The 14,383-nt window shown below is 43.2% G+C and overlaps 1 protein-coding gene across 15 annotated transcripts in view; it reads left to right on the top strand.

Moving 5' to 3' along the window:
* The window catches only part of TENM2 (teneurin transmembrane protein 2), a 1,394,962-nt gene that overhangs the window by 1,232,154 nt on the left and 148,425 nt on the right, over window positions 1-14,383 (top strand). The gene's annotated exons all lie outside the window — the stretch shown is intronic.

Here is a 14,383-nt window from a genome sequence, read left to right as displayed (position 1 = left end):
GTTTGAGCATCCTCTTGCTGTCCCAAGACAAAAACTTTGCCTTTGGGCTCCTGCCTACCGCCACCACCATCGATAAATGTTTCCTCCTTTGACCCCATTTCATTCTCACTCAGCCATATCTCTATATAAGCTTCATGACCGAGAATATGTCTCTACAGGTCATTTTCTTTGTTAAGAAGTGGTAGTTCTCGAGTTTCTTCCATTTTGGTTTCTTTTTTGTCATTATTGTGGTTTGGGGTAGGACAAAACTGGATTCATTATACCAGTTACCCCTTTAATTGAGGAGATGGGAGTGATTGCCCTCTGGCTTTCCACATCTCTTAGACTGGTGGGATTAGCATTTGTTTTTTTGCATTTGTTATTTAATTAAGTCAGATCTAGGGTTGATTTCATGCTAAGTCTGGCTGAAGCCACTGGCTGGCATGGACACTCTCAGAGAAGTTTCCATCCGAACTACTAACTTGGTCTCTTGAACTTACCTTTGATTCTAGCCATTGAGGTGGGGGCGCTCCCATCTGCCCTAACCTCAAGACCCCAGGCACCTGGAGTAAAAGGCAGGATTAGGAGCTGGTCCAGGGCTGACTCATGAGAACAGACTCAGTTGCCCATGCTGTTCATTTGGGTGGTCAGGCAGAGACAAAGTGCTCTTTGCATTTGGTTTTCCCTAATTCCATCTAATTGGGCATCAGAGGGCGCAGCGTGCCTATCCAGGCCATGACCGTAGCACTGGGACCCTGCCGGGACAGTCTGTTGGCAGTGAATTGTTTTTGCAATCTCTCAATGATGCTCCAGATCCCACGCCCCCCTCCCCTCCTGCTTTCATTTACAGTTCCCTGCAGAGTCTGGGGGAAAATTCAGGAGGCTCTCAAGGGAAGGATGTGTACAACCCAGTATCCAGACAGTTTAAAATCATTACCAATAGTTCCTGCTCTTTAGGGGTGCTCCTCTTGAAATACTTTTGCATGCTTGGTGTGATGTAAATACAGACTCTCCCCCAATACCTCCATTGCCCTCAGTCTTCCTCCCCAAAAGAGCTCTTGCCAACCAATAACCTTTAGGTGGAAAATCCCACTTTCTCTCAGTTCACACAATCCAACCTCAACCTCCCCTTTACCCCCCACCCCCCATCTGCCAAGGGTTTAGCATCCCACAGGGATGCCTGCTGGCCCTCTCCATCCTACAACCCATCTCTACTCTGGGAAGAGCTCACAGTGCTGATGGATCAGAGCAAAGCTTGGAAAACTCTAGGCTGAAGGGGGCCAAATCTAGCCTGCTGCCTGTTTTTCTGTGACTTATGAGCTAAGAATAGTTGTCACATTTTTTTAAGGGTTGAAAGAAAAATATTTCCTGACACATGACAATTATATGAAACTTCAATTTCAGTGTCCATTACACAAGGTGTTAGTTGGGGGCAGCCCCACCCATGTGATTGATGTATTGTTAGCTTCCGAACCGCTCCTCAGCCTTGAGTAATTGCGGCATGGTCCGCGAAGCCCTGTGTGGTCTGATGCAAAACATACTGGAAAAAAACTGGCCCACCCCTGAATCGGAGAGTTGTACCAGTCTGGGTAGAGAGAGGAGGAAAGAGAAGAGGGTCAGCAACTCACTTTAGGGAAAGGACACCAAATGTGACTTGAAGGACATCAGGGGCCAAGAGAAAGGGAAAGGTCCGGATGTCACAGAGAGCGAGGAGAGAGAAGAAAACTGTGGCATGGAAATGTCTCTGTGGTCTTTGAAAATGAGATGGGAAGATGGTATCTTGAGTCTCATAGAAGATGGTGAGGATGCGGCCAGCAGCAGAGCACAGGAGATGATTCTAGCTAGCCCTTTGGGTGAGATGAATTAGAGAAAGGTGTTTTTGCTACTTGAAGCATTTGGTTCAAGTTCATATCACCATGACCTCTTGAGAGATAGAGAAAGATGCAGATTTATATGCCAAGTAAAGCTCCCCCAATGAAGCTAGTGACATCCCAGGAAGGTTTCTCCTTGAGAATTATGATCTCGCGTGACTTCATGAGCTTGAACTACTTAAGTTATAAAGGTCTTTATCACCAGTGTCTGTCCTTGTGAGAAATTAGGGCTCTATGGTTTTCTTAGTAGGATCCATGCCATCTCCTCATAGATTTATTAATATGTTTTCTGGGGCTTTGCTCAAAAAAACCCAGGCATACCTTGGTTTGGTGAGATTTGCTATTCAAACTCTAGAGGTGTTCGTACACACGTAATTGCGCCTTTTGCTTTGCAACCTCTGCCCCCAGAGCTATATCATGGAGTTTTAGTCTTTTATTTTGAGCAGACACTCCTGTCAATTCGCTTTAAGTAAATGCCACAATTTACAAGCCCAGAATCAGTCCTCCTCCTCAGGGATACTGACAGTCAGAAAGGAAAGCGAGGCTCTTTGGTTCCTTTCAAAAAGAGCCTCAAATGCTGTGTTTTGAAAAATAGAAAATAAATAAGAATGAAATGGCACCTAGCCTACAAAAAAGGCATCGGCAGGTTTGGGGTAAGACAAAGCCGTGGGTGCTTAGAGTTGGGGTGCTTTGGGTTGTCTATGGTTTGTTTTCAAAAGGTCATGGTGCAATGGTTTTCTTAGGGTCATTGCAAATAGTAGCTAAGCAATTCACATCAGTCCTTATGTATCACATGTATTTTACTGAAGGAAGCAAGAAGATAGATGCTGGGCTTGGGGAGGGGCGGGGACGAGAATAAAAGCACAGCCTCTACAGCTCAGTCAAGTAGAATCACCAGAATCTATTCATAGCTGGTCAAATGCATTTCTAGAATTTTTCAACCCAATTGTATTTGGATATTTAATACATATCGCTGAAAATTTAAATACAAGGTATCACATTTCAGCGTTATGTGAAATAAGCTGGTAGAGCTAGCTTAACCAATCCTAGGCTGGATTCTACCAAGCAGTGAATTTACTTTGTCTCTAACAGGTTAAAAACAGAGGGTGGCTAAAATCTACAGAATTGCATTGATGAGAAATAGGTACTGAATCCAGATCAACTGCAATTCCTGTATGTCTTTAGAATATATTAGCAGTATTTGAATAGACGGCAGTTTACGCATATGAATAAGTCGGAAAGCACATTGTGTGGTGAGAATAGTCTCATTCTTTAAGCATAATCCTAAAATGGGTTGTTTTTCCAATCACCTGCCACCCCTCCCCTGCCTGCCTCTTATTAATACTGGAGATTTAACCTCAGAAGTCCATTCAAAATCTATAACACCAGGGCATAAAGGAACCATAGAATAGGTCAGAAGTCTCTGTGAGCTAGAGTAGAGTCAGATAAACATCTCTTATAAAGAAATAGAGTAAATGTTAACATGTTTTGCAAACAGAATAGTGGGGCAAAATACAGGGAGAGACCAGTGTTCTTATTACTGGAGATTGAAAGAGGAAAGCAAAATGCTAATTGAAGATAGTCACTATTATCTCTTGAATGTCAGCTGTCCAGACACCCACTCTAAATAATACAAGCTAACACGTGCACAGAATAAACCCGTTGACACTAGGCTCCAACCCTGCGTGAACTCCTTGATATCTGGGTAGCAAGCAATGTCTATAATGGTTATTCTAGCCTGTTTATTTTGTCTATGTGGTCCTGACCTCCAACTGCATTTCGGAATCATGAGGACTGGATTCCCAGAACCTTGTGGGGCTGAATAACCTGCCCCTGGAACACGAGTCACATCAGTTTTCTTTTCCCTCGATCGCACTGGGGCCCTTCTATTTTTCCTCTTTAATTGGTTGGGGAAAGAACTAGGTTCTTGCGATGTTAATAAGGAAAATGAATCTTTACCCAAGGTAGAACCAGCCGTGCGAAAATCTGATATGCTGATTAAGTGATTGTCACCAGGAATAGACAGGGTCACAGTCCAGGAGGCAGAGAACTTCGGCGCTACAGGGAACGGTCAGGAAGGAGACGACTGTCGAAATGAACCAGCTTCAGACCAGTACAGCTGCTTCTGCATCTCATTCCAGCTTCACTCTAGTTGTAGAAACTTTTTTTTTTCTTGTAGCTATTATCCTTCAACATTTGAGCTTTCATGACTCTACAATGAGATATCAAGTTGAGATAAAATTTGCCACTGTGGTGCGTCCTTCCTACAGGATCTGTGGAAGCAGCTAATTCTCTGATTCGCTCATTAACCTATTCCTCCTGGAGTCCTTCTTGGAACCTATCCTAGGATCTCCCATCTTTTTTGAAGTGAAAACCTAAAAGTGATGATTATTTACCATTTAAGACTATGAATAGCAGAGAGGAGAGGATGTTCCTCTGCTATTTTTTCCCCCCTACACGTTGGCCAGAATGTGAGCCTTTTCACTGAAGATCAGGAATCACCACATGCCCAGAAGTTATCTTTGAGTCTGTTCAGGCAGTCTGCCCAGGTTTCCTACCCAAACTCAGAACAAGGGCCTGGTGGTAGTGGTTATGGGAACCCATTTTCAGCTCACTGCAAAAAGTGGAATAAAATGGAAAAAAAGGAAAAGAAAACTGCCTTATAAGTAGTAAGATGTGTTGCTGAAAGTGTTTACTTTCTTGGCCTAGATGTTGAAGAGGAGCTTTTGGGGGAAGGTAGTCACAAAGCTCCCACTAGTTTTATAGCTCAACCGTCCTTAGTTTAAATGTAAATTTTCTTTTGTATTACTTCCTATGTGATTTAGTAATATATGCCCCAGAAGAAAAGGAGGTCCCATCAAAAAAGAAAAGAGGCAAACAAGTCTTGGAATTTTAGATCTGTGAGGAGACAGTAAGTTGGAGCATTCCTTGTACCATCCCCTTCAGATGTCAGAGGGTCCCTTGATGTGCTGTTGTGTGGCCCACAGGGACAAGGCCAGACCCAACAAGGAGATAGCATGATACAGGGAGTTACTGCCTTCATAAGAGCAAAGAACTAAAAACAGTTCTGAACTGTCAGAACGGAGTAAGCGTTAGCATGACAGATGCCAGATTCTAAAGAAAGGAAAACATCAAAGAGTCAGAGCTATAGAAAACCTGAGCTGCACTCCCTGAGTGTGTGTAATGAGCACTTGTTCACTTCAACTTTTACAGAGAATCAGCATTTCTTCCAAGTCTGTGCTTCTTGGGTTCACAGCGTGCACTCAAGACTTCATATTAAAGGGAAAGGGAACACAGAGAGGGCCCCAGAGCGATGAATTCCGTAAGATGTTCATGATGGACATTTACTCACCACTTGCTCTCTGATTCATCATGGTGTCATGAAGAATAAATTGACAGAGGAGATCTGTGTTCTAGGCTTGGCTGTGCCACGAACGTTCTGGGTGCCCTTGAGAAGTCACCCAACCTTCTGGCCTCAGTTTCTTCCTGAGACCAGTGAGTGGGTCGACTACATCACTGTCCAGAAACACGAGCTGCTTTCTGTTGGTGTGTGAGTATATTTTATTGACTGGTTATGCATGGCTGTTAAAAAAGAAGTATTAGGAAAACCATAACTAGCTCATCAAACTCACGATTATAGGGGCATTATTGCTTAGGGATGTGGCAGAAGCAGGTAGTGATATTAGGCCTGAGCAAATTTGTAAAAAAATATTAAGTAAATAACAGTGCAGATATTGCAAATATCACAAATTCAATATGTGATTGACTGGATTTAGAACACACTTGGATGAGGTGATCTCTAAGGACCTGTCCATCTCCAGAAATTTATTACTTTTGATGCAAATGTATGTGCATGAAATGGAATGGTCCATTTCAGCACAATCAAATCTTCCTCTTCTCTAAGGTCAGGGAGGGTCTCCAGGTAGATTCCCATAATACATACTTTACATTAAAGGGATAGATACAGCAGAGTGTTTCAGTGGTGACACATGGGTGAATTGTTGAAGTCAGTGCTGCTTTTTATTAGTCTGTCTGATTATCTGCTCATCTCAGTCCCAATTTATATCTGGTTTACCTAGAGAATCCTTCTGGGCATTCAAAAACTTCCTTACATGCTTTATATTTATGTTTCTTTAAAATTTTTTTTTTTTTACTGAAGTATAATTGATTTACAGAGTTATGTTAATTTCTGCTGTGCAGCAAAGTGATTCAGTTATATACACACACATATATATGTATATATTCCTTTTTAAAATATTCTTTTCCATTCTGGTTTATCATAGGGTATTGACTATAGTTCTCTGTGCTATGCAGTAGGACCTTGTGATTTCTCCATTCTATATAAATGAATACCTTAAGTCACCTAACCTCAGCCTCCCACTCCATTCCCTTCCCCCAACCTCTGACCCCTTTGCAACCCCCAGTCTGATTTCTTGTTTCTGTTTCATAGATAGGTTCGTTTGTGTGATATTTTAGATTCCCGTGTATACGTGATAGCATACATTATTTGTCTTTCTCTTTCTTAGTTACTAAATATGTTCATCTCTAGTTGTGTCCATTTTGCTGCAGATGGCATTATCTCATTCTTTTCATGGATGAGTAGTATTCTGTTGTGTTTTGTACCACATCTTCTTTATCCATCCATCTGTCCATGGACATTTAGGTTGCTTCCATATCTTGGAACAGCTGTGCTGCTGTGAACATAGGGATGCACGGATCTTTTTGTTTTTTTGTGTGTGTGTGTGTGTGTAATAAAGTTTTATTAAAGTATAAAGGAGATAGAGAAAGCTTCTGACACAGGCATCAGAAGGGGGTAGAAAGAGTACCCCGCACGGATCTTTTTGAATTACAGTTTTGTCTGAATATATGCTCAGGAGTAGAATTGCTGGATGATACCGTAATTCCGTTTTTAGTTTTCAAGGAATCTCCATACTGTTTTCCATACTAGCTGCACCGTCTTATATTCCCGCCAACAGTGTAGGAGAGTTCCCTTTCCTCCCCACCTCTCCAACATTTGTTACTTGGTTTCTTGTAGACTTTTTCATGATGGCCGTTCTGAATGGTGTGAAGTGGTACATCACAGCAGTTTTGCTTTGCATTTCTCTAATATTTAGTGATGTTGAGCATCTTTTCATGTGCCTGTTGGTCATCTGTGTTTCTTTCTTTGGATACATTTGTGTCTCTTAATAAAAACAAGGTAGTGTTAGTAGAGGTCCATCTGACTATAGTCACTTCACTTGGTTTGGGGGCAATGCAAGCGTGATGATGAAGTGCTTAAGACAGAGTCTTTTGGTTCAAGTCAACCTGAGATCAAATCCTAGCAAATTTCCCAACCTCTGTATGCCCCAGTTTCTTTGTTTATAAAAGGAGAATAATGAATATGACCTTCCTCACTGGGTTACTTGTAAAGTAGTTGGCACAGCCCCTGTCATAATGTACAAGCCAAGTAAATATGAGCTAACATCATCATCATTCGCCATCATCACCATCCTTATCTAGTACCAGTGAGCACAAGGGAGGATTAACAGAATCCCCTTTAAGACATTTCTGCCACCTTCAATCTCCCTCTCACACATCTGCCTCCAGTCCCTCAAGCAGTTAGCAGCATGTTGGACATAGCAGCTACCCACTATCCATTTCCCAAACAAAGATCTGTTCTGTAACTTGCTGACATCTGGTTTTAACAGACAAGCTGCCTCTCTTACCTGGAGTTGAACCTGCTTATTTTACCAAACAGTCCAGTTATTCAAACATGAAATCAAATATCTGAATATCCTGTGTTAATATAGCTTGATTGTGAAATTGGAGTTTGCTGTTTTCAACCAGTTTCTCCAACTTAGATATCTTGGACATATCCTGGGATAGCCAAGAGATCTGTGAGAATTTATTTTTAATGCTGGGTTTCCTTTATTCCCATAAGTATAGTTCAAAAGGGGAAAAAAAAAAAAAAACAGCCAACTTTTCCCCGAAATATTAGTTTGGAGTTCTGTTATTATTTGAAGAGGATAAAACTTCAATTCTTTCAGCTAGCATTTCTCCTACTAGGGACCACAAACATATTCTTGAGGCCTTTGGTAGGGATCTGTTCTCCTTTAAGAAGAAATCTGATATTTCTCACGTTTAAGGATGCTGCCAGGTCAGTGTGTCTTAGGACACTTTGTCCTGGTTCTCACCTTTTCGTACTCATTCTCATTCCTCGTGACTCTTGGGTTCCAAGATTCTGTTTGCTTGGCTCTGTTCACGTAATAATCCAGGAGCCTCAACTCTGACTCAGTTGAGTAGCACGCATGCTTTTCTCAGAGACTCAAGGTTCTCACTGGTTGTCTGTCTCTTTTCAGCCCAGTTAACTCCCAGGCTGCAATTGCTTGACTCCTTGAAGCATAACCCAGGGGTCGGATATGGAGATTCTTTGCAATTCCTTGGTTCATCTCCTGGGTTATCAGGAGTCATACAGGGTATCCCAGATGTTTATGGAAGAAACAAATTCTGCATTTTCTCCCAAGTTGCCTGCCTTATGGGGTTCACTTTTACACTAACCCACTTCTTTTCTAGCACTCTATTTCACAAACTCGTATTAAAAGACTTACCTTTATTACTTTTGAAAAATATGGTACCATCATTTTGAAAACCCTCCAGTCAAAATCAGGGATTATTGCTCTCTTCCTCCATCCTTTCCACTGTGCACTTCTGTGTATCATTATAATCAGACCCACAGAGGCCATCATACCATTGACCATCTCTGAGCCTTTCCCTTCATGAGTAATAAAGAAAGAAACCTCACGAATCAGTGGTAAGGAGAAAGTTGAATATTTTATCATAAACATTCTTGTGATAATTAGAATGGATTAAATTACAAGAGAAAATGCATTTAGTTAATCTTTCCTCTAATTAAAAAAATATCCCTGGTTTTAAGTAAAGTGTTTGTTTTTAAAAACATATTCTCGTTGTAATCAGTAAGGGGAGAAGGCCTGCTTGGTCCTTAGTGATAGGCTTCAGCAGTCTGCAAAGTAATTAAAAGCTACCAGCCACTGTTTTTTCGATGATTAAGATTCTTCAGAAGCCTACTCAATGTTTTCCCATAGCTTTCACTGCAGGATTCTCCATAAAAGACCTTTTTCTGTGGTCTATGGTGACAGTACCCTCTTTCTGTGCCCAGATAGTTGAAGATGTGGTTGACTCCCCTTGGTCAGCAAGTGTCGAGTGTGAAGAATAATTCAAGAGAGGTTTATATACTTTTCCAAGCAAGCTGGGATAAGAGTCAACATGAGACCAGTAGGTGACGTGAGACGTGCATGAAATAGAACAGGGTCACAGTCTAGCCCTTCATGTGTTCCTTTCCAAGCCTGGCAGACCCCACACTGCCCCAGGCCCTACAAGTCTGTCTCACAAATAAGGAATCATTCACATCACTTCTCCATCATGGTTCATCCCAACTGCAAAACTCACTCCCTACTCTCACCCCAAATGTTTCTTGAATGTGTCTCACATGCTCATCTTTAGCCCATTCAGATTCCTCTAGCTCAAGTCTCCTCAATGAGGCTGCCTACAAAATTTAGTTAGGGGGAGCCCTACAGTACTTCCCCTGCTGCCAGGGGTGTGCCAGCCAGCAGCCACAGCAACCAGTCTACTGAAGCCCTCTGTGTTTACACCCAGGAGAGGGTGCCACGGTCTCCCACCCTGGGGAAACTTATCAGCTGCTAACACGTTCCTTTGAGAGAACAGCGCTTCTTTCTTTGCCCATTGCCCCTGTATCTCAAGGTTTTGACCCAGGACTGGGCTATAGAACAGACCATGGGATCCTTTCTGTTTCATCACCTGCGTTCATCCTCGGACACCTTCTGCAGACCCAGGTGCGCTGGGACATGCTCACACCTTCTTTATCTTTTTTTTTCTATATTTTATTTGTTTTAATTGGAGGATAGTTACTTAACAATATTGTGATGATTTTTGCCATACATCAAGGTGAATTGGCCATAGGTACACATGTGTCCTTCCATCCCGAACCGCCCTCCCACCTCCCTCCCCACCCTATCCTTTTGGGTTGTCACAGAGCACCAGCTTTGGGTGCCCTGCTTCATACATCAAACTTGCCCCATCTATTTAACGTATGGTAATATTTATGTTCCAATGCTATTCTCTCAAATCATCCCACCCTCTCCTCCCACTGAATCCAAAAGTCTATTCTTTACGTCTCTGTCTCCTTTGCTGCTCTGTACATAGGAGTGTTGTATAGATTCCATATATGTGTGTTAATACACAGTATTTGTCTTTCTCTTTCTGAACTTTCTTCACTCTGTGTAATGTAATAGGCTCTAGGTTCATTCACCTCATTAAAACTGACTCAAATGTGTTCCTTTTTTATAGCTGAGTAATATTCCATTGTGTATATGTACCACAACTTCCTTATCCATTCATCTGCCAATGGACATCTAGATTGCTTCCATGTCCTAGCTGTTGTAAACAGTGCTGCAGTGAACATCAGGGTACATGTGTCTTTTTCAATTCTGGTTTCCTCAGAGTATTTGCCCAGTAGTGGGATTGCTGGATTGTATGGTAGTTTTATTCCTAGATTTTTAAGGAATCTCCATACTGTGTTCCATAGTGGTTGTATCAGTTGCTGTCCCAACAACAGTCACATGTTCTTTAAACAGGCCAGATAGCTGTGAATCCCAGTTTATCCTCAGGACCTCTGACATCTACACAACCAGATCTTAAGGGTGGCTTCCATTTTCAGCCTGCTCAGCTGCCAATCAGAGATCCCCTTGTGGCCTCCCACCTTCCTCATAATCATGCACCAGGAGAACTGCTTCCATATCCCCTGGACTGCAAATTTCCAGCAGTTTCTGGCACAGCTCTTTGAGATCATGTGTTCTAATCCTTCACGCCCCCCAGCATCACATGGCCAACTGTACATCACAAAAACTACGTCCTGCCAGACCTCAGAGAAAGAAAGGGTTAACGAATGTTCTAGAGACAGAAAGCCACATACAATCACTGTCCAGGAGGAATTAAAATTGCGGAGGATCCTGGTCCACAAATTCCAAGTTCAGCCACAGCAGCACCTGGTCAAATTAGCAATGAAGTTGGTTAGAGCCTGGCCCAGCAGCGTCATCTGTCTAAAGTGGTAGGCAGAGTGATGGGCTCTGATAAGTGTGAATTGCATTTCTTTATTTTTTAAATTATGCTTTAACTTCAAGAGGGCTTGCCAGACAGCCTGTCTCATTTAGAGACAGCATCTACGGGTGGGACCCCCAAAGATCATAAAACAATCACCTCACAGAGGAAACATTTGTATCTGATTTGATTCCAGTAGGTTAGCAAGCTGTCAATCACTGGTCACACTACTCCACCCAAGACACACTCTGTCTAGTGACACAAAACTTACAAGTGGTGGCTTCGCTTTGCAAGAGAGCATCCTGGCAATAGGCTGTGGGATTGTTCCTCTACATGAGGTGTGTGTGAGCCCAGTAAGCCCAGATGTTGCTGGTGATAGCAACTCCTGTGAATAAGGAGAGAGATTGAAGATGTTGGAGGCAGTGAGAGAGACTCGCTTTTTTCTATTAATCCAGGGAATGCAGGCAAGTCAAGTTGGGTCCCCAAAGCCTGCTGCTATCAACTTCTCCCCGTACTTTGAATATGAACCGATTTAACTTTTTATTTTCATTTAATGGAGCCAAGAAAGATCTGTATCTGTTCACTTACAGACCTACTCTCTGGGGGTCTGATACAGGAAATGTTATCATATCATGGGAAAGCCTAGTGCCGAAAACAGTCTACCCAGAATTAAATAGCTCAAAATACAAAATACGCATCAACACCCACTCCAGACTCTCAATGGCGCCCATGTTCTGTCTATAGACTGTGCCGTCTTCCCTGTCTGCCACGTATGAACACTTATCGCCAGTGCTTTCGTGCTCTAGCTGTCGTGCATCCGCAGGGTGGGGCTGGCGTCAGGAAACGTGTGTGCTGTGCTGTCACTTCTGTGGTGGTAGACTCTCTGTGACCCCGTGGACCACAGCCCGCCAGGCTTCTCTGTCCTTGGGATTCTCCAGGCAAGCATATTGGAGTGGGTTGCCATGCCCTCTTCCAGGGGATCTTCCTGACCCAGGGATCGAACCCATGTCTCCTATGTCTCCTGCATTGGCAGGTGGGTTCTTTACCACTTGTGCCACCTGGGAAGTGTGTAGCAAAAGGATTAAATGTAAGAATCAAACAGGCCTAGCTTCAAATCCTTTGCACATTGGGTGACTTTGGCAATTTCTGTATCTTCGGTAAGCCTTGGTTTTTCCCTTCTGTAAATTGTGAATTAATAATAGCCATGTCCTACTGTTGTGGGGACTTCACTTATAGGTGAAGCCCTTTACACAGTGCTTGAAATTCTATCAATGCTGACCTAATAACCATGAACAGCACATCTCTGTGCCTAGGCTGTCATTTCCCCACTGGATCTTCATGGAGGGAGCAGTTAAGAAAGCAGTAGGCATAGGACACGAGCAAGCATGGAAAGGAGAGGCCAGGGCACTAGGCCTTGTGTGTCAAGCTCAATGTCTGGGCCCCTCCTCTGACTTCACTTTTGCAGAAGGAGCTCTTTGGAATACTGGGATTCTGTTCCTTTAAGAAAGGAGAAGCCTGGGAGCTCATGTAAAGCAGGGAGGGAGGTAGAAATGGCCCAGGATGGACCTGACTGCCAGCTGCAGAAACGTGGGTGTTATAAACGAGAGATACACCTGTATCATTGCATGCCATGTCTGGGGTCTGCTCTTCCTCTCTCTGGTTCTAGCTGAGCAATGGCGACTACATTCATTCATTCATCACAAAACATTTATGAAGCACCTACTGTGTGCTGGCTACAGCACACACCCCCTCCCCTCCTCCGTGTGAGCCCTGGGACAGCAGGAAAGAGAGGTGACTTGCACAGGGGCTCTAGACCTCCCCTGCCTTTTCGATTGCATGAGACTTGGCTGTTTTCTAACTTGGGACACCTCTCCTGGTGTTTCTGTCAATAGTTTTTGGTTGACTTTTCAACCCCATCCCTTGCTCACAGCTTCCTGAGGAGATCAATGTAAGCATAGAAGCCGGTCTACTTCAAATGGTAGCTTAAATTCATTTGTAACACAATGTAATTACATAAAAGGAAGCAGTCAGGTATCAAACTGTGTGGATACACACAAATGACTCCATCATAAGTGTTAATATTTCCAACAACGGAAGACATTTAGTTAAATCAAATGAAGATGGCAACTCATTAAAATTTGATTTTCCCTCCTATCCTTTTTTATCTTTTAATCCTCTGTGTATGGCACGGCTTGTTCCGTTAAATAACACTCATTAATTAAATCTCATCATCTCCTCGCTGTATCTATATTTTTATTTATTAGGAAAACCTTTAGATGCTTATAATCTAATTTAGTTGGATTACTGCTTGGACATCTCTTAAGTAAAAGAACTGTGGAGTTTTCAGGTGGAATTACTGGCTAGAGGAGGGGGCAGGAGAAACCAAGTTCTCTCCCTGGTTCCCCCTAGCAGGAGCTGCTAGACGGGCCTCTCCCCTGATGGGGGACTTAGCCTAGATTTGAAGAATGAATGCACCACGCATTCCACGTCTTTGTTGGCTATGGGAAGGGAAGGGAGGTCAGAATCTGCAAAAGAAGTTATGAACTCAAACACCCCTATGTGAATGAAGCAAGACCAGTGTAAGTAAGTGCATTAAATAGGGTGTAAGATGGTAGGGAATGGGAATGATCTGGAAAGCAGAGGCCCCGTCTATGGAGGACAGACACAACCCACCACTAGCTGACTGCTGCCATGTAGAAATAGAAATGTAGTTTTGCCGAATTTTTCCAGTTCTTCAATAGAAGCCAGAGATCCAAAGGGGCAGGCATACCCTCCCAAAGTTTAAATATTGGCAAGCAATTCAAAATTTATAAAAATGCTATACAAGCCATTCAGATAAGACTGGAGGCCAAATGGGGCCCCATCTGGGGCCCCTGACACCTCCAGTGCAAGGTGAGTAGTGAAGAAGGAAAGCTCATTTGCCCATGAGACTGGGACAGCTTCGGCTATTTGTTTTTGATACCCAACTCTCCTGTTGCCTGGTGTAAGCTGATAGGAGTCTGGTTACCATGATACAATGGTGATACTTTGCACTTACATGGTGAATTTTCTCCAAGGAGCTCAAAAGACTTTGTGTTGCCTCAGTCAACCTCACAACAAATCTGTGAGGCTGGCAGGAGGCCCTCACCCCCAAATGCACAGTGAGCAGCATCAGAAAGAACTGGACACAGGCAGCTGGGTTGACTCATTGGTTTCAATCCAGAGTCTATACAGTTGGCAAACACAGCGTTTTGAGAAGCATGGACAGGGTTTCCAATACTGCCTCCTCTGCTGCCTTCTTGGCTTATTTTCTTTGCATCTGCTCCAGTTGACAGCTCAGCCCCAAATGTCAACAATATAGGCCAACCAAGCCAGGAACTAATTTCTGTCGTGCGTGTGAGTGTGTCCACGTCTGTGTGTGCATGCGTGTGTGTGTGCCC

Source organism: Bos indicus x Bos taurus, chromosome 7, assembly GCF_003369695.1.
Source record: "Bos indicus x Bos taurus breed Angus x Brahman F1 hybrid chromosome 7, Bos_hybrid_MaternalHap_v2.0, whole genome shotgun sequence".
In the NCBI taxonomy this organism is placed as follows: domain Eukaryota; kingdom Metazoa; phylum Chordata; class Mammalia; order Artiodactyla; family Bovidae; genus Bos; species Bos indicus x Bos taurus.
The sequence above is the reverse complement of the archived record's forward strand: the minus strand, read 5'-3'. Positions and strand labels throughout refer to the sequence as shown.